Source organism: Anguilla rostrata, chromosome 5, assembly GCF_018555375.3.
Source record: "Anguilla rostrata isolate EN2019 chromosome 5, ASM1855537v3, whole genome shotgun sequence".
NCBI lineage: Eukaryota > Metazoa > Chordata > Actinopteri > Anguilliformes > Anguillidae > Anguilla > Anguilla rostrata.
The window spans coordinates 6,786,677-6,808,320 of record NC_057937.1 but is presented as its reverse complement, the minus strand read 5'-3'; the positions used below and the strand labels follow the sequence as shown (position 1 = coordinate 6,808,320).

The 21,644-nt window shown below is 45.7% G+C and overlaps 1 protein-coding gene across 3 annotated transcripts in view; it reads right to left on the bottom strand.

Annotated features, from left to right (window-relative positions):
• lingo2b (leucine rich repeat and Ig domain containing 2b) overlaps positions 1-21,644 on the bottom strand; it is a 259,034-nt gene that overhangs the window by 94,409 nt on the left and 142,981 nt on the right. For all 3 annotated transcript variants that reach the window (XM_064334809.1, XM_064334811.1, XM_064334810.1), the window contains exon 3: positions 5,511-5,584. The gene's annotated coding sequence lies outside the window, so the exon portion shown is untranslated. The remainder of the gene's footprint in view (positions 1-5,510; positions 5,585-21,644) is intronic.

Sequence of the window (21,644 nt, the reverse complement as noted above, 5' to 3'; positions counted from 1 at the left end):
AACGCGAACTGAGTTCGAACGGCGAGACAAAAGCAGACTCCACTTAACTACGGAAGGGTCCGCGTGTGACACCATCTCTTTCAGACCGCTGCGGTCTGTCCCACAATGCAACGCATCCCCACCAAAGCTCTCTGCTCGGACTGTGTCCAGTCCAAGGAGGGTGAGGCAGGGTGGAGTTTTCCACCCTGGTCACTTGTGTGTTCTGTTGCTGCTCAGCCCCTTGCTTTGAATCACCCCGTTTTGAATCTTACCCCAGTTTTGAATCAGTCCCTCTTTTGACTCAGTTCATGTTTTGAATCAGCCCCTGTTTTTAATCAGCCCTTCTCTTGAATCAGCCATTGTTTTGAATCAGTCCCTGTTTTGAATCAGGCCGAGTTTTGAGTCAGCCCCCTCTTTTGAATCAGTCCCTACGGATTATCCTGCCACTGCGATGTCTGTATTTCCAGCAGAACTCTGTTCAGCTCCGCTCCTCCTCTCATTGTGCCAGAACAGGGCGCTGAGCTTTTATGCTGCTCCATTTCCTGTATAAACCATACAATACCTTTTTATCTTCTTCGCTGGAATAAAATGGATGAAAAAATCCATAAGTCAGATAAGAAAGGAAGACTCAAAAGAAGTATCTTGGATGTGTCTAAAAGTGAAATATTTATTTCTGTGCGGACGGAGCGAGCTCAGACTCTAGACAGCCCTGTCTCCTGCTCTGGGTGCAACAGTGATACCAGATATATAAACTTAGGTAAATAATTGTGCAGTAGAAGCACATACACTAACCTAGACAACCTTACATGCACTCACCCACCTGTACATCATACCTCCTCTCCATTCTCTCTCTCTCTCTCTCTCTCTCTCTCTCTCTGCATCTGTCTATAACAATGTACATAGTAATATCTTCACCTGGGTATAACTACTTATGCATTGATCATCTTTATTGTGTGTTGGCTTCAACTTCCTGCTTATAATGTTCAAAGAGATTAGTGTCCAAGGTATCATTTGGCAAAATAATGAATCATTTTCTATGGTTCTATCAACTATGTTTTATTTCCAGTTTTCATAATATAGAGGCACGATGATATGTGACTCCATAGCTGTTTATGTAATTTGGTTGCAGAAATACCACGCTGATAGAATGAATTTAATCACAGTAATAGCACATGTTAAATGCCACAAAATGAATGGGTCTGTCTCGGAGCTTTGAGGTGCATGTCGTAACGTAGAGAATGTTTAATTTCTCCTGTAACAGGATTTACTTTAGTAATGAATTCATATTCAGAGCCGTGATTTCTTTCAGACTCCATATTCCATCAATAAAGCCTTTGTTTCACAGATTGTTCTCTTCTACGCAAGCGAGATCTGTTTTTGATTTAGTCATCTTTTTTGTTCACCTAGGATTATAGAATATTAAATGGTAGGTGATGTGAGTTTTGGACCATCGCATTGAATAGAACTCGACCAAAAGCACGGCTATCGTTTGCGTAACACTAAGCTTTTCCCTCGCAAAATAGGAATAGAAAGTTACTTCCCAACCCAGAAAACTCACTGGGTGGGAGGGGGGAGAGGGGGTGGTTGCTTGTTTTGTCATTTATTTGAGACTTATAATGGAATTTCAGCTACACAGAAAATCTATTATACCACAAAAGCTTTCAAAGGCAATGCAGTTTTATAAAGTGGCTCCATGCAGCTGCAGTTATAATGTAAAAAGCTAGTGGAGGTGCAGGTGAGTACTGTGATCAATGTCAAAGGAATCAAAACTTTATTTCTCTTGTTTCTTTGTACATACCCAGTTCCAAAAGGCTGCGGTAGATGTGTGCAGGAATGGTGTGTACTAGTCCACAGTGCAATGGGTAATGTGACCTAAACTGGGCGTGTGACTTACAGTAAAGGGTGTAGGTTTGATTCCTAGGTAGCATAAGGCTGTAGCAGTCTTGCACAAATATCAGTAAAAATCCAACTGTCTAAATTCATACTATGGAAAAATACAAGAAGTCACCAAGGTAAGAGTGTCTGGCAAATGCTAGAAAATGTAATATCCAGTCTTGCACATCCATAGCTAACAAGGTGCAGAGGGTCAATTGTCAAGTGTGACAATCTGGGTTTGCTACTCAGTCTTGGTTTCACAAACGTTTGAGTCTTTGAGTGACATCTGTGTGACAACAAGCGAAAGACCACACCGCACTGCTTAGCTTGAGACCTGACAGAACTAGCATTCACTCCTGTTCGGTGAAGACAAGCCTTCGATCGAACATGCAACATGCACTGGAAAAAAAAAAAAAAAGGCACTGATCACCGTGCTGGTGTGAACGCACAGTGTTACCATGTCGCAGATGCAAGCCTTAAATCTGATCCCCCCCGAAAACTGAAAAGCAAATGAAAAGTGGGAAAAGGCAGATGAGAGGATGGTCACACGCATGAATGTGTGTGCGGTGACAGCCCTGCAGAGGCAGAGTGCTGGGGGCTTCGTATTCGAGGGGGGGTTGGGGGGGGGAGGGTTTAATTTCCATATCCACAGCGCCCCTCCTCTCGCAGCGAAGCCGGGGGGGGGGGGCGAAGCCCAGTGGAAATGTGGGAAATTGAACGAGAGCTCGGCGGAAACGACAGCGGCCCGAACGCGGGCGCTAACAAAGACGAGAACCTCGGGGGGGACTCGTGCCTCACCACCGAGGAGGGACATGACGCAAAGCATCATGGGCTTGAAAGAAATTGACCCCCCCCCAAAAAAAAAAACACACACATGGGGGGATATCGAAAGAGCAATCAGTCAGCGCGTAAGCAAATGTAAGCACATTTGTTGCCACAGCAGGATGGATCCCACCTTATGGATCATTCATGAGCATGCATGCTGGGATTTTGCTCCCAGAGGGTTGACCTCAAGTCAAGTGACATCATACGTTATGCAACGCTGGAGGAAACAGCATTTTGCGTAGCCTGTTATGTCATCCTTCGTAAAGCACTGCCTTTGCATACAAGTCATCTATAACAATGCTAACATTACGTTAATGTAGGCAGGCTTTGTGTATTCTGTATGAAAGCCCTGTACTGAATCAGCACACTTCCTTTGCAGCAGATTGGGCCATAGAATGTGGATGAGAATAGGCCATTTCCTCTTGTGTGGTGAGGAAGGACAGATCAGGCAGACTATAAATTGCCGAAGAAGATGTCAACTGTCAACAGGACTCCACAGCCCACGCTAGTCCAGTCAGAGCTCGATTCCGATTGGCACGAGTCACTGCACTAAGGACAAGTACTTTCCCTGGACTTGCTGCCAAGCAAATATATTAGAACCAGATGTTCAGTGTTTGGCAAGCTTTATTTAAAACATGGAAAATGCACAAGCAATTACACTAACAGCCTCTGTAATATTACCTTACTTAGATAGGTGTGTGTGTGGTTATGAGGTCTTTATACAAAACGCAATGTAACATTCACTGATACCTAGACAGTGAGATGGCATCAGGAAAAGTCTGTGTTTTTTTAAATCTTCTGAAAGAAGAATAAAATCTTTCCTTTCAAAGTCTCTTTGCATCACAGCCAGTACGCCTGAAGCACTGGGGACCTTCTGAATCACCTATCTCAGTCTGTTTTTCAATGTTTCATTAACCTTCGTTTATCTTCAGTATCTCCAGATAATCATGATTTTCCTACTGACAAATGCCTATTTGACAGCCTTGTCATGGACAGTCAGGAAATAAATATATCATTATTGCTGTATTCAGATGCTTATGAAATAATATTGTCACTGCTATATAAATTGACTAAATCAATAAGACAAAAGAATTAAAAACTTTGATTCAGTCAGCTACGGGCTGCCTACCCCGATAATTATATATTAAATATGAATATGAGGGTTTCAGTAGTTTTCACAATGATTCACTGGCAGAAGCAATATATAAATAAATACATAAATACATAAATACAATAAACTCATTGAGTACCGCTGCTTTGTACATGTGTATCATTCTTCTGAACACTTTCATGATCTTCTTGCAATAGCCTGATTAAGAAAAAAATGTTTCATGTGTCCTTTCATTCCTAAAGCTCAGTTCAGTTTAAAAATAATGAAACCCAACATGAAAAGTATCTGAGCTCAAGGACACAGAGAAAGAGAACTTGACCCACACCCACCCTACAGCATCACACACTACCCACTCCCACTCTACAGCCTCCCATAGTACCCACTCCCACCCTACAGCCTCTCATAATACCCACTCCCACTCTACAGCCTCTCACAATACCCACTCCCACTCTACAGCCTCCCATAGTACCCACTCCCACCCTACAGCCTCTCATAATACCCACTCCCACTCTACAGCCTCTCATAATACCCACTCCCACTCCATAACAGCCACCCCACTCTACAGCATCACACAGCTCCCACACCCACTCTACAGCCTCTCATAATACCCACTCCCACTCTACAGCATCACACAGTACCCACTCCCACCCTACAGCCTCTCATAATACCCACTCCCACTCTACAGCCTCTCATAATACCCACTCCCACTCTACAGCCTCTCATAATACCCACTCCCACTCTACATCATCACACAGTACCCACGCCCACTTCACAGCTGCTCACAGTACCCACTCCCACTCCACAGACTCAAACATTACCACCCCCACTCTACAGTCACTCGAGGTATCCACTTCCACACCACAGTCTATCATAGTACCCACTCCCACTCCACAGACTCACACAATACACACTCTAATGCGCCCTAGTCCCAGGTGTAAGATGTGCTCTGCTTTAAAGCCGAGTTTGAGATGCTCCTCCTTACTTGTGTGGTCCCAGTCTGCGGGACAAAGCCCCGCTGTTGTGTGCGTCCCTCTGTATTAATGTTTTGCTCCGTTGCCCAAGCCCCCATCCTCCCCCCTGAGAGCTCAGCACCACTCGGTGGCCCAGTCAGTGTTCAGTACACACAAAGTCACAGCATTATCTGCCACAGCGGAGAGAAAGCCTTCGGTCTGAAAAGGAATCCTGTCCCTCCGAGTCCTACTTGAGTTCTGCGTCTTTCTCCCACTCCCCCTTGTATGGCGGGGACACACGTCACGGTCTATTGAGCCGCACAATCACTGAGGCCCGATAGCGCTTTCAGGAGCCTTGGACGGAGGCGGCTTCGCTTGCTCGTAAACACGGCTGAGGCTGACTGTTAATCGGTCAACGGGATGTTCAATTGTCTTCCTGAAGCCATGGAAACGTCCAGAGAGATCGCGTTCACGTTTGTTCTCAAGCTCTCTCCCTACAGCCCTCAGTGTTTCTCAGAGACCTTGTAAACGGCTCGAGGAGGCCTCTTCCCTCTCTCCCCGATCTCAGCTTTGACAACGCACTGATCTTTTCATTCACTGACCATTCAAATCAATCCGCGATCGATAGATCGGCATATAAATATCCAGGAGACAGCAGAGACTTAGAGCCGTAATGGAGGCCGTCCATCTGCTGTAATGCATCTGAGACAGGCCAGGGGAATGTGTGCAGAGCGCAGGTGTCAGGGGGGAGATAAGCTCAGTGTACATACCACTCTGAGAATCCTGGTGCCTCTCAGCCATGTCTTTGCTCTTCGGCTAATTGTCTCCTCTCAGCATATTAATCCTGGAACAAGAAGAGCCAAAAAACAAAGTTTTCACAGATTAGTCTTTGATCTTTCAAAGGATAAAGTGACCAAGCAGGAGTATTTTAAAACATTTTTTTTACAGGTGGATTTAAAGGCATTGGAAGTGCATATAAAATGCAATTGTAAGAGTTGGGAGGAACATAGTTCTACATCAGTACATATAAGCAATGCCCCAACAACCTGTGAGAACACTTGGTTTCATATGAAACTTTTACCAACCAAGCTGAATGCTTAAACATATTAATGTACAAAGTATTTATTAGGAAGTATTCATAATTTCTCCATAACTTTGGCTCACAAGTGCACAGTTCAAATTTGTGATTTTCATCACAAACACACTGGCGTATCTAAAATGAACTCTTTAAAGGGTGCATTGATGCATAAAAACAGTTTCATTTTAAGCCACAGTAGCAGCATACAAGATGAACTTAGACCTAAATCCATTTAACAATCAGTAAAATGCATCTGAACAAAAAACTAAATTAAAGATCAAACACTTAAATTTGTTTTTGAATCAGGTTAAGGACAAGGCCCTGATCTCATACTGAACACCCTGCTACCTGCAAAGAGAAGGTCATAGGGGCTGGACACCAAGCTGTAGATCACCGACACCATTGCTTTTCTGTCTATAAATTTAATTAGACGCATAACCTGAGGACAATTTGTAACAATAAATCTTTTTCTTTTTTTAAAACGCTTTTAAAAGTAACATTAAAGAGATAGTCAATCACAACAGCTAAAATAGTAATAAAAAAAATATGTCGCTTTTGTACAAATGCTTCTCTAACTGTAGAGTCACAGAGAAACACTTCAGCAAATTATTGTGATGCTGTTCTAGTTGTACTGTCCACATTAATTCCCAAATTAATTTTCGCAATGGTCTCCAACTCAAGAGGAAAAATGCTATGCTGAATTCCCCAGGCCAATTATCACCTTATTTGCCCACCAAATATGCTGCACTGTCTGCTGCCCAGCACTTGGCTGCCTTCTTGTGATTCCTTATTAGTCTAGCCTGCCATGTTAGCACGTTAGCACGTTAGCGGCGCAGAGAGGTGGCAACGTGCTAAAAAGGCACCTGTCAGGCAGATCGGAGGGGGATTGGGGGTGAGAGCGGCGTGATGCCTGGCCTCAGAGACGAGGTGAGACGGGGTACAGCGGGGGCGGGGGGGGGCGCCACAGGAACAGAGGGCACCCCGCGATTCGGTTAGCGGCGGTGGGTTGAGAAGTACAGACGGGCCGCCACGGGGGTGACCCTGAGGCATCTGCAAGGGCTCACGTAGAACCCGCCGGTCTCCGAGGGCAACAGACGGCACCCAGACACAGACTGTGGGACGGTTATGGTTACAGTCCTGGTTATGGTTATACACTTCGTTGTACGTCGCTGTGGATAAGAGCGTCTGCCAAATGCCTGTAATGTAATGTAATGTAATGGATGCACTGTCTGAATGCACGGGGGGTTGCTGATAGCCCCCCCCCCCCAACTGAAAGGCTCACAGGGAACAGAGCCGACAGCTGTTTACTCCTGAAGGCATCTCTCCATCAGCCATTACAGGCGATTTCAGTAAGCGAATCCTCAAAGCCACGCCCACTGGCAGATGACAGGCATGACGCCCAAAAAGCCAGGGGCTTGTGTCCAGGGGCCCGGCCGGGAGAGGGGGCCCCAAAGCAGGGCGGGGCCGTGTTCGCTTTCAGAGGGGAGAGGGATCAAATGAACAAATGTGCCCTAATCAGCAACAAGCCTGCAGCAGGTCCCTCATTTTCCCTCTTTAAGAAACGGAGACATGGCCAGGATGCCCTTAAATCTCTCTTTCTGTCTGTATCTCTCGCTCTCTCTCTCTCCATCCCACTCTCTCTTTCTCTCTGCCTCTCTTTCTCTCTCTCTCTCGCTCCATCCCACTCTCTCTCTCTCTCCTTCTCTCTCTCAGGCCAGGCAGTGTTGAGTGCTGAGTCCAGCCCAGCCCACCTCTGATAAAGCTGGGTACATGTTCTTTTTTTTTTTTCTTTTTTTTTACTGCACTGCAGATAAGGTTCAGTATCCTACTGTAAAACAGAGGAGCTGTCTGGGCCTCCTTCAGACGCCACCTGCCTGTCACCATCGTAACGATCAATCAAATTTAATGATGTTTACCGCCCTTAAAGAAGAGTGAGTGCCTTTGTGTGCATATCTCTGAGCACGTGTGTGTGTGTGTGTGTGTGAGAGAGAGAGACAGAGAGAGAGGTAGAGAGAGAGAGTTTGCATTCTTGTACGTTTCTCCAGAGACCCGCCAGATTGTCTAACACATGATGAACTCAAGCAAACCCTCCCTTGCATCAATTATGCATAATTGTGCCCCGCCGGGAAGTTGGAAAACCGCGAAAACGTGGGCAAGCGCGGAGCCGCCGTGTGCTTAGCAACGTCTTCGCCCTTGAGCACAGTCGGTGCGACAAAGGGGGGAAAAAAAAACCTCCATTGTGGCAATTTGGACGGCGTTCTCTGAAAACGACCACGCGAAGAAGAAGAAGCAATGACGCGAGTTGGAGCGCAAGCACGCGCACAGACTACAGGTGCTTTTGTTCCCTTTTTTTATCGCGCTTGTAAAGGCTGTGATGGGTGCCTGTCCCTTTAAAACGCACTGTTCGAGAAGATAGAGAGAGGACGGAGTGCTTTAATGACACAGGAATGCTTTCTGTTAGTATAGACTGTAACGCCTGTCTGTCCCTTTAAAACACACAGTTTGAGGAGACAGAGGGAGGAGAGAGTGCTTTAATGACATAGCAGTGTTCTGTGTTTGTAAACGCTGTAACGGCTGTCTGTCCCTTTAAAACACACAGTTTGAGGAGGCAGAGAGGGGAGAGGGTACTTCAATGACACAGGAGGGCTCTGTGTTTAGCCCTACCAGCTCAGATGAGAATAGCAGTGCTTCTTTTAAGAGCAGACCCGGATCACCCCCGTATACCGCATGTAGGCATGTGCGGGAGCGTGTGCGGTAGCCTGTGTGATAGCGTGTGTGGTAGTATGTGCGGGAGCGTGTGCAGTACCAGGTGTGGGAGCATGTGCAGTAGCGTGTGCGGGAGTGTGTGTGTGTGATAGCATGTGCGGTAGCGTGTGCAGGAGCCTGTGTGATAGCATGTGCGGAAGCGTGTGCAGTGCCATGTGAGGTAGCATGTGCAAGAGCGTGTGCGGTAGCGTTAGCAGAAGCACGTGGCGGGAGCGCGTGCCGCTGCCTCACGCCCGTCACAGTGCACACGGGCTGTCTGTACTCTTCAAGGTCGTTTCTCCATGAGCCACTGTGCAAGATGAACAGAAACAGGACTGCAGCCAGGTCTCCACTGCTGGAGCCTCTGTTCGGTCCACACCCAATCACACGACAGGACTGCAGCCAGGTCTCCACTGCTGGAGCCTCCGTTCGGTCCGCACCCAATCACACGACAGGACTGCAGCCAGGTCTTCACTGCTGGAGCCTCCGTTCGGTCCGCACCCAATCACACGACAGGACTGCAGCCAGGTCTCCGCTGCTGGAGCCTCTGTTCGGTCCGCACCCAATCACACGACAGGACTGCAGCCAGGTCTCCGCTGCTGGAGCCTCCGTTCGGTCCGCACCAATCACACGACAGGACTGCAGCCAGGTCTCCGCTGCTGGAGCCTCGTTGGTCCACACCCAATCACACGACAGGACTGCAGCCAGGTCTCACTGCTGGAGCCTCCGTTCGGTCTGCACCCAATCACACGACAGGACTGCAGCCAGGTCTCCGCTGCTGGAGCCTCCGTTCGGTCCGCACCCAATCACATGACAGGACCGCAGCCAGGCCTCCGTTCGGTCCGCACCCAATCACACGACAGGACTGCAGCCAGGTCTCCGCTGCTGGAGCCTCCGTTCGGTCCGCACCCAATCACACGACAGGACTGCAGCCAGGTCTCCGCTGCTGGAGCCTCCGTTCGGTCCACACCCAATCACACGACAGGACTGCAGCCAGGTCTCCACTGCTGGAGCCTCCGTTCGGTCCGCACCCAATCACACGACAGGACTGCAGCCAGGTCTCCGCTGCTGGAGCCTCCGTTCGGTCCGCACCCAATCACACGACAGGACTGCAGCCAGGTCTCCGCTGCTGGAGCCTCCGTTCGGTCCACACCCAATCACACGACAGGACTGCAGCCAGGTCTCCGCTGCTGGAGCCTCCGTTCGGTCCGCACCCAATCACATGACAGGACCGCAGCCAGGCCTCCGTTCGGTCCGCACCCAATCACACGACAGGACTGCTGGAGCCTCCGTTCAGTCCCTCTCTGTCACACGCTCTCACACACAAGCATCTGCTTTTCATCTCCACCAGTACAATATCTTTAGCCACTCCAGAGGTGCATGTTATGTACACATAGCGTTATTTTAAGGATGGCTTTGATTTGACTCTGTGGTTCCAAACTTGAGTGAAACCCTAGCTGTTTGCATCAATGAGTATTTTGTACACCATTTTTGTTGGTGTTCCTTGTCTCAGGGGGATTGCTAGAAGCCTCAAGCCTGGCATACATGGAGAACTAGTGTCACACAGCAGACACGGAAGAAGCACTGATTTCTTCCAGTTCCATTAGCAGGGTTTAAATCTTCTATATCCACGACAACCTCAGAACCTTTTAGACAGGATGGGAGGGAATTCACGGGGTGGTGCTGAGGGTTAGAGAGAGAGAGAGAGGGAAAGAGAAAGAGAGAGAGAGAGAGAGAAGCTCGTGGCAACAGACGAGAAGTCACAGATGAATCACATCACTCCGCCAATTAAGAGGCTGAAAGCTTTTCCCTCCAGGAAAGGACTCTGCCATTTAAGTCATCGTTGACCTTCATCAAAGCCCACAGCGAGCGGCTATCAGGCTGTGTGAGATATCAGTATAACGGCAGATTAAGATTCATTTCCCAGCTAGCGCGCAGTGGCCTGGGACCTTCGTACCGCTGTCGATTCTTCCATCGGCTTTTCCCCAGAGATTCAGGATTGTTCTGTGATTGGCTGTTGCCTGGTCACGCTCAGTCCGTGATTGGCTGTAGTATCATCATGCTCTGGCATTCTCAGTTTCGGTCATCCTGAAATTCTTCAGTTATTTCACTTATGAAGATTGGCTGTTAACATACATCATGCCTGGATTCTGCCATTTACGACCTTGTAATCTTCCTAAAATGGCTCCTCTTGTTTTCTCAAGAGTTCTCAAAAAAAAGAATGCTCCAGAATTACAGCAAATGACAGTTTTGTAACAAAAGCTTCAAATCCAATTAAAAAGTAAATAGAAAAATGAAATAAAAATAAATAACAATTCTGCCAATTACGTAAGAAATAAGCGGTTACCAAAGATAAAACTTGTCTTCGTCTCTATTTGAGGTACAAATTAATTCCAGTTTTAATACTTTCTTCACAAACATTTCAGCAAGTTCACACCATAAAATAGTCAGTTCAAAGTGACTCTGATAGCGTGAATGTGACAAAGTCTGATAGAGTTTAATTAATATGGTGTAGCAATCACCAAAATCCACTCCTTGAGCTATACTGGCGCAAAAAATCCTCATTTATATGTGTAAGTCACAGATAAGAACAAGTGATTGGAACTGGGGTAAGAAACGGATGATATAATTTCTGATAGTTCGCGTTTTCCTTTGTATTTTATCTTAATCCATTAATCAAATATCTTAGCTATTATTCAAAAGAATAAATATTTACATAAAAACCAATTACTGTCCTCACGCACAGATAAAATGTATTAATAAATATGAGTAATTAACATGCGGCCTGTTCGCATGCTGTGAACGTGGCAGCATCAGAACTTCTCCACTTTTTTTTTCCCACTTTTTTCCAAAGCCTGATGGGAAGGATTCAGAGACAGAGGCACGTGAACACACACGGAGCGCGTCCAGCCGAATTACCCAGAATCCTCCAGCGGCGCCAATAGCGCACGCTTGACGGGTGTTAGAAAAAAAAAAAAAAAAAAAACCCTCCGGAACGTTCCGCGGCATGTGCGCCGCGCTAAAACGCGGAATTAACCCATTAGAGAACGACGCCGCGCCGCGCACACGCGTTAGCGGAGAGTGATGGCGGGGGCGTTGGCCGTGCCAGCATTGCGCTCGCTCAGAGCAGAGTCCCCCCCCCGGCACCCTGCCAGACGCGCTAAATTGTTTACGAGGGCATTCGCGCGCCGCGTGCATTACTGCAGGGCCCGCGCGGCGGCGTGCACGCATGATTATCCTAAATCAAACTGCTTAAGTAAAATGTGCTGTCATTTGTGTAAATTGCCCCCTGTCTGTTATTTATTTATTTATTTTTGACTTTTTTCCCTTCGGGGGCGTATTGCATATGCATGTGGGCCGCGGCGATGCGATCGCGCTGCACGCGTTTGTTATTTTCGGTGCCGAGCGTACGCGTGAGTACGGATGCGTAACCAAGGTTACCGCGTTAGCTTATTAAGGCTAACAAGCTTCAGGTTACGGTGATGTCACCCAGTGGGCCAGTGGAGGCAATAATAATAATAATAATAATAATAATCTTATACTCCAGCCACTGGACACACATGGTGCCATTGTACAGATGTCCTAAGCATCAGTCAATCCATTCTGAGCCATCCATTTAAAAGTAGACCCCGATACTGCCTACCATCACACACTCTCTCTGTCCTTCTGACACATTAAAAGCCTCTGATGGAAAATTATCCACAGCGTGTTTTCTGTGGGCTCGGTAATGAGTCCGTTTTAGGTCCGGGAGACGATTCCCTGGTTCTGCCACTGGCAGGCTCACAGAAACAAAGCTGGTGTGAAGCTCATTAAACCCGCTAAACTTCTCAAATTTGAAATGTAATATTAGAGCAGATTTGCATATCTCAGAGAGAGCATTTTCCATCGCTGAATTATAAACCCGTATTGTGCTCCTCCGCTTCAAAGTCCCACTCAAATTAAATGCCTGTTAGCTTTAGGAGTGATGAACCTTGAAAGAATGTGTCTGTCTGTGTGACTAGTCTGGGGTGATGTGCTGGAGTGTCTCACTTCATCTTTGGTCCTTTGGTACTCCGGTAGACCACTGTGTTAAACGGGCCTTCTGTTCACCCCAAATGCTCATAGTATGTTCATACGGTAAACACTTTGGTGTGTTCATAAGGTAAACACTCATAGGGTATGTTCATACAGTAAACGTTCATATGGTGTCTTCATACAGTAAACGCACATTCGGTGTGTTCACTTCCACAGCGATGAACCAGAGATGCACCAAATGATGCTACTGCAACAGGCAGGAGCAGCATGTGAAAATAGAGATGAGCAGATAGAGGTGAGCAGCAGCCTTTACAGCCTGCCTGTCCACATTACATCAACACTAAACATCAATAAGCGTCTGTCCTCAGCTTTAGCCTGGATTCAATCAACCCTTGTCCTTATTTTTCACCTGGATTTAATCAAGATTTAGCCAACATTTTTTTTTTCATTATTCACCTTGTTGGGTTGTCTATGGGCAAAATGGGGGCCCAAATGTGGTACGTGGTGATGCCCTCCACGCCCACCACGCCCGCGCAGGTGAGCAGCCCTCTGTGTCGAACGCAGAGGAGAGCGCGTCCGCACCCCGCGCACGCCCGGCGACGGAGCGCGCGTCACAGCGGCGAACCCGAGCGTGCCGTCCCGACCGCGCGAGAGGGAGGAGAGAGAGGCTTCGGTTCGTGGGTTTATGGGGGCTCTCCGATCGCTGTGGTTCAGCTAGCACGCAATTTCCCACGGCAACCCTGACTGCAATACGACGCTCTGGCGAGAGGAGCAGGCGGCGCCGGTTCACTTTGGCGGTACATCCGTAAGGCGTCTACCAGGGACCGCCATCAATCTGGGACTCGCACGCATTGTTATTGCATAATTAGCCTTTAGTAACCCTACATAAAGTTTTGACAGATATGCGCTGGCGTTCGCTGTGCTGTGGGTCTGATAGCGTTTCAAAGGGTCGCTGGTTAATCTAGCATGTGTGTAATAAACAGTTATGCGAATATCTGAAGAAGAATACTGCTATTGCTCACAGAAAGTGAGTGTTGTAAGGGCGTTTCCAAAGAATACAGATGCTGGTGTGGTTCATGATAGCAGGCATGCTTATCTCTGGATGTCTAATGGTTTAGTGAGTGAAGGGGTATGATATTGGCACTGCATATGCAGTAACTGTAAAAAAAAATTTTTTTTTAAATCAATTTTAAAAATAATCTTTGCGGTCATCTTTATGATCTGACAGAGGTGACCTCTAAGATCCAGGCTCTACAGCTCTGACAGAAATAACCGTAACTATGCTGGCTATCTGTCTTTTTTTTTCCTCGTGTGAAATTTAATTGCACAAGATTATATCGATTTGAAAAGTACCAATCGGCTGGAAGAATATTGTTATAGGGAACCACCACTGGCAAAAAATAAATAAATTTAAAAAAATGAACCAAAAGAAAATCTCTCATTTGTTCTCTGTTCCAGAATGACTTATTTCGTTGATGTCATACATTTTAAACAGGCTGAGGCCTTGTGTTTGTAAACAGGACGGGATGATGCATTATGGGATTGCTCGCTCGTTAGCACCAAACGCTAGCCTTTCTGAAGGAGCTTTGGCTCATCTCCCCATCCGAGGCTGTGATTTTTAACGGTCGCAGATTCGATTTGAAAACCGAGGCGTTCGGATGAATGCAGACACATTAATGCAAATCGCCGACAGAGAAAACCCCACAGCCCGGAATACCACAAACAGCCACGGGTGTAGATTTGCATTAATGTGTTTACATTCAACCTGAATGGCTTGATTTCGAAATAAATCGGAGACTTAAAATGACACCCCCTGGACAGTGAGAACAGGCGTCTGCCCCCTTAAAATGGGAGGCCTTTGAGCCAGTGCCAATCGACCCAAAGTGCATTGCTTCTTTGTTTTTAAAAAGCAATAATTATTTTTTTTTATCACAAACGACAAAAAAGTAGGAGACTTTTGCAACACAAAATACATTCGAGATATTCTTAATTTATCCGTCTCTACATTATTTTTTATTTATTCATTCTCTTTTTTTTTGTCTCACCCAGCGGAGGTTCTACTTAAAATGATTTCCCGATCAGGCCGAGACTATTTCCAGCTGTAGGTCCGGTGGAGGAGCTATACAAAATGAGATTTTTTTTGTGTTTTTGTTGGCTATCTCCGCTCCGCAGCGGCGCGGCGTAGGTCCAATTCACCGTCTAAATGTCAGAAGGCACCCCGCGGCAGGAATCTGGTTACGAGCGCTCAAAACTGTATTCATACTAAAAAAAAAAAAAAAAAAAACCTGCACATATCGGGCTTTCAAAACAAAACTGTTTAGTATCGATCGTCATTTGTTTCATTTTCATTTAGAAAGAAGGCCGTGCCTTAGAAAAAAAGAAAGAAAAAGAAATCGATGCGTCTCGGAGGCCTTCGTCACAGGTGCTGCGGCAGGGGCCACGCAGGGGCCAGGAAGAGATTTGCGCGAGACAAACCGGCCGAAGATATATAAATTATTATTGATCCCCCGCCGACACGTTCAAGTGCGGAATGACGAACAAGAAAACCCTCGCCTTCTCGTGTTAGTCTCATGATTCTGCGCTATAAAATATCGTGTCATTTTTATGGCCGGCCGCGACGGTAAATCTTACGAAATGTCCTCAAATCCAAATCTTTCATTGCTTTTCATTATAAGAGAGGCACACTTAATGGCATGCACTCAATAAGTGCTTTTATTTCCTGGCGATGCTTTATGTCAGAATTCACAGTGTGACATGAAAGGTGTCAAATGAACTGTGGCTTAATCAAAGGAAAACACTTTGCAGCTGCTTTAGCTGACAGGAATAATAGACTTTGGGTTGTACTAACTAACTAAGAACAGATCAGGGGAGGGATCACACTACACATGCCATACTGCTGTACTTTTTTTTCTCGTTTTTATCATTGGAAATGGCGGTTATATCAATTATTATATTGTACCTGATGACATTATTACCCTGGGGGCTAATTACACACTGGATGACATTATTACCCAGGAGGCTAATCACACACTTGATGTCATTATTACATAGGGTGGTAATCACACACTGGATGACATTATTACCCAGGAGGCTAATCACACACTTGATGTCATTATTACATAGGGTGGTAATCACACACTGGATGTCATTATTACCCAGAGGGCTACTCACACACCGGATGTCATTATTACGCAGGTGGGTAATGGCTCACTGGATGTCTTTATTACCCAGAGGGCTATTCACACACTGGATGTCATTATTATGCAGGTGGGTCATCACACACTGAACGACATTATTACGCAGGTGTGTAATCATACACTGAATGTCATTATTACGCAGGTGTGTAATGGTGCGCAGGTTGTCATTATTACACAGGTGGGTAATGGTATGCAGGTTGTCATTATTACACAGGTTGTCATTATTACGCAGGTGGGTAATCATACACTGAATGTCATTATTATGCAGGTGGGTAATCATACACTGAATGTCATTATTACGCAGGTAGGTAATGGTATGCAGGTTGTCATTATTACGCAGGTAGTCATTATTACACAGGTGGGTAATGGTGCTCAGGTTGTCATTATTACACAGGTTGTCATTATTACGCAGGTTGTCATTATTACGCAGATGGGTAATGGTATGCAGGTTGTCATTATTACGCAGGTTGTCATTATTACGCAGATGGGTAATGGTATGCAGGTTGTCATTATTACGCAGGTGGATAATAGACCACATTCAGCTGAAGGACAGTGAAGTTAGCGTCCGGGCGAGGCTGCAGGCAGAGGAAACGTCGTTTCCACGGGCTTATTATTTTTCTGCAGCGCACAGTAGTTCCGGCGCTTTGTGTTGTGTTCTCGCCTGAAGAATCAGTCGCCCGTCATTCCTCTCGCGTGATGTCATCACACACATCACGCACGGGCTGGACGGCGGTGGCATTTCCCTAAGGGTTAAGATCGTATATCTCCCACCGCCTGACGGGAGAAAGCTCATAATCCCTGCCTTTCACCGGACTGCAATTTATTACACCTTCACCAGAGGACAGTTCTCTGAAAAGCATTACAGGAAATAAATAAATATGAATGAATAACACAAAGAGAGTACTATTATGGGTAATAATAATAATAATATTAATAATAACATAATAATAATAATAATAATAATAATAATAATAATATCATACTCTGTGTAACCTCATTTCTTGTGTTTGTCATTTTAAAAGGTTACGCAGTAGCATTAATGAACAGAGTGGATGCACAGCGATGTGAGCAGACAGGTGATGTACCGGTTTATGCTCAGGTGCACTGAGGGTCAGTTACATGGCCGCGGTGCTCAGGGTGAGTGACAGGGCTGCACCTGACGCATCGTGCGCCGCTGTTCCCGCTTTTCTCCGCTTCCGATTCCGACCCCTGCCTCGGCGTTCCCCGGTATTCCTGGCGTAATCCTGAACTGACCTCCCCCCCCCACACCCCCGCCCCGGCCGTCTCTCTCTGCTCTGATTGGGTCAGAGCTGTCATTCTCGCTCCTCATCAACGTGCCCCCACGGCAGGAGCCGTCTCCGTCAAAACCCCGTTCCCGCATTAGCAGAATACCGGCGGGCTCCGGGCCTGCGCTACGATAACCATGGCAACCCTTCCACCGGACGCCCCGTCTCAGGTGGGGGTACAATGTGCAAAAGCCTCTGACAGTTCCTGTCTGTCCTCCATATGCACTTCTGATTTCCATCTCCCCATTAAACCCATGCATCCAGCCGTTGAGCCCTCACAAAGCCCTGACCTTGTTTTTTTATTTTTCGTTTTTTTTTTTCCTCCCACCACCCCACATGTTATGCTCCCTCTTTCCCACTTTGTCATGCATAATTCATCGGGTTCTTTTACCTGGAGGTGCTTCAGAAATAGTCATTTCCCACCCAAGGAGACAGGTGCAAATGAGAGTGCTGAGCAGTGATAAACAGAGCCCCGGTTAACCGGCTGACAGCTGAACGGGTCCGGTAAATTACTCCAAAACAGGCGGGCGGAAGTCACCACAGATCCGCGCATTTGAGGAAACGTCAGCGAGAGAAGGGTAACATACCGCCATGTGTGCACAACTATTTTTATTTTATTTTATTTTTAAAAAATTTTCTGAATTTTATCAGATGGGGAAGTGTCGGAAACTTCTCGCCCGGAGAGATTCCGTGATTGGCGATACGGGAAGCGACTCCGGCGACGACGCGGACGGGGGAAATGAACCCGCTCCAGCGCTCCGGGCGCGCTCAGTTCCGACCCGCCGCTTCCCCCCGGCGGTTTCCCGCAGAGCCACTTCCTGTCGAGGCCGGGGCGCGTTATGAAACGCCTCTTCCTCTGCGCCTGCGGTCAGGAAACGTGACGTTCGGATTTCGTCATGTGGAGAAGCTGAACCGAGCCCACCGGTTCGGGTCGGCGTCTGCTCCCGGCGGGTTTGTCCGCAGCCTTCGGCCAAAATTTTTTTTTTAAATAAAAGATTAAATAAAAAAAATAAATAAAAAACTGCAGATTCCTCATTTTACCCCAGTGCTGTGAAACTCCTCTCCACTCATAAAACCGTGTTTCTGCGGAGTCTGAGCCCGTCCTCCTGTCTTCAAACACTTATGAAATCAAGCTGTTCAAGAATAATTATTTTTCTCTCGCAAATACGTTTCGGCAAACTCAGCAATCACTAAAACTCTCACTCACCTGGGTGTGTGAACAAAAAAGTGTAATTATTTCACTTAAAGTAAAAGTTAAGGGAAAACGATGAATAAATACAGGAATGAGCATCACCTTTCTAAATGTGTATCTTAAAGCAATGCCAAATGTGTTATATTTCATAAAGCTAATGCTCCTAAAAGCTGAGGCTCTGATTGGTTAACTTCAGGGAAGCTATGCTGGTTGGCCAATAGGGGGAAGCGATGTCATCGCCGTAATCATTATGGCCAAATGCTTGGTACACACAAACACAGACACACACACACACACACCATGCTGTTTCCATTATAATCACATTTAGTTTAAATTCAGATCATTCCACTCATGGCTGAGGGCGGTATGATAAGTTTTATGGTCAGTGGTTGAGTTAACCTTGGGGCTGGAAAGGGTGATTTTGAAAATTACCATAATTACATAAACACGCTATTATGTAACAAGATGCAGTAGCCATAAATGATTGCCAGTAGTTAAAAATTCACAACGCCATAGTTGCAATGTAATTACAAAGGTATACTGTCTGTTATAAAACCGTTAAGAATGCATAATGATCCTTCCTTGTCAAAACGGCTGTAGCACTACAACCTTTCAGTCCGCAAGCATCTCCCGATTAAATTAAAGTAATGGAAACAACGCAGATTCCGGGCATCTGTGCACTCGACAAGTCGACAAATGTGTTTGTCGTTACCAGGAAATTAATTCAAAGGTCAAAGGTCGTGTGTGAAAAGTGAGGGCGCAGTGCCAATGCGCTGGTGGCCCAAGGTTCTTCAAAGCAAACAAGAGGTGGCAGCTCCTTCCAGGGAAAACAAACACTAATTATGACTGCAGTCTCCTCAGCAGTCGATTGACCCCACTTTGTGGTGATGCAACTTTTCCTGTTCAGCTTCCCAAACTCCAAATTAATGTTTGCACAGAGAGGGCAGGGTGGTTTTCCTTAAGGCTCATATAGGCTCTTTGGACAATTACGAGCGCTTAGCCACACAGTTGTTAAGAAGCCAGACATTGGAAAGGGTTTGTGTGGCACATGCCAATCACTAATCGGATTGTTATTACTACTTTATTTGTCAGTAATTTTCTATACAAACACATTTGGGCAGGTTCAGTGAGCAAAATATTATTGTTGTTGTTATTATTATTATTATTATTATTATTATTATTATTGTTGTTATTATTACTGATAATAATAATAATAATAATAATAATAGTAATACTAATCATAATAATAATAACAATAATGATAATAACACTGTTTGGTGAGTTTTAGCAATTACCATAGATTTGATTTATTTGCTTACTTATGTATTCATTTGTTTATAAAATGTGTTTGCTCTGAGTAAATCCTGTTTCTGGCGAGGAAATCATATTCTCACCTTTTTTCGGAAAATGAGCTGTAGCCACAAACGGGACTTTTTTTTTTTCTCTTTCTTTCTTTTTTTTCTAGACAGCTAATGTTGTCCAACAATAATCAACAGCTGTGCTTAATTTACATCCATCAGATTTGCCGTAAGTCTGGCGTTTGAAGCGGCGTAATTAAAAAGGCCGCGCTCCCCCGTGGCTCCTTCCCCGCCACGGGGGAAACGCGGGCCAGATCATTTCAGGTTCCGCACACAGTGGCAAACCCTTAATCTCAGAACAGCCCGACATGTGATTAATGGATCCAGCTTTCTAATCTACTGCTCAATGCCGTGTTCAAAGCGAAATCGATAACAGCCCATCCCTTCGTGTTTGTTTTGCGGCTGCAAACACCCTCCGTCTCCGAGTCAGTCCGCATTGTTTCAGGATTCATGTTGATGGCCAATTTTATGCAAGTTAAACACTCAACCTTTCCAGAAATGGACAGAGCCCATCTAATGTATATTATTATTATCATTTATCACTTATAAAGTATATTATTATTATTATTATTAGTAGTAGTAGTAGTAGTAGTAGTAGTAGTAGTAGTAGAGTATCTATCCAAACATACACTACATAGGAATGAGTATGTGGACGCCTGACATCCAACATCTCATCCAAAATTATCGGCATTGATATGGAATCGGTCTACCATTTGCTGCTATAACAATCTCCATTCTTCTGGGAAGACTTTATACTAGATGTTGGAGCATTGCAGCAGGGATTCGTTTCCATTCAGCCAGACAAGCATTAGTGAGGTCGGCACTGACTGGGCGATTAGGTCTGGTCTGGAGTTGGCATTCCAATTGATCCCAAAGGTGTTGGATGGGGTTGGGGTCAGGGCTTGTGCAGGCCAGTCAAGTTCTTCCACACCATTCTCGACAAAACCATTTCTATGTGGACCTTGCTGTGTGCCTGGGGGCATTGTCATGCTGAAACAGGTAAGAGCCTTCCCCAGAATTTTGGGGAAGCACAGACTCATCTTGCATCTGAACATATGTATCCACTTGAACCAAGGGGCCTAACCCAAACCATAAAGAACAGCCCCAGACCAAGGGTTCCCCAGATACTTTTGGTCATATTGTGTATCTGCGGTAGCCCTAAATTGACTGTGCTTTCTAATAGAGTATCGTGTGTAATTCCAGCATAGACACAGTCCTGTATTCCAGGAAGAGCAAACTGTAGCTCCCCAGCTCGACCGCATCGTCACTTTATTGAGCCTTAACTTAATTAGGCTGAATTTCAACCCTGCCACCATGAACTTTGAGCAAACCTGACTTGTAATTTGCTGTGCTATAATCGCATCATTAGTACATTATAGATTTTCAGAAACGTCTCTCACAAAAGCCTCTGTTTGGAAAAAAAAAAAAAAAAGATCCCTGCTTCCAATGAACTGCAGTCTCAGATTACTAAGTGTCAGATAGAAGGGGAAAAAAAGAAAAGAAAAGAAAAGAAAAAAAAAACAAAGAAACAATGTCTCGCCATATTTCTGAGTGTGGATTGAGGTGAACATGTCCAAGCTCTGTGCTTAAAGTCATCCGTCCGTAACTACCAGCCTGTCTGCTGTCTCTGTCTGCACTGAGTTTACAGTACCTGAACACAGCCCAGCTCAGATAAAAAATAAAAAAAAACATTTTTAAAAATCCAAACAAACAAAACTCCGTCCCACTGGTGCACATGTCAGGCTGTGAACAGGGCGAATGTGCACTCTGATGAATATTACACCACCTCTGCCCCTTTGCTTATGAGGTTGAGGTGAGGCTGATTTGCAGACGGCCCGTGGAACAGTTTTCAGAACTGATATGTCCAAGGTAGAACACAAAAAAAATACCCATTCCATTACAGAACCACAGAATAAGGAGCACTTAGACAAGGCTTTCCGTACTGTCCAATCAGGGCTGGAGAGCAATGAAGATGCAAAAAATCAAGCGACACAATTTCCATAAGGGTGCACGTGTCCAAATTCAAATTTATAG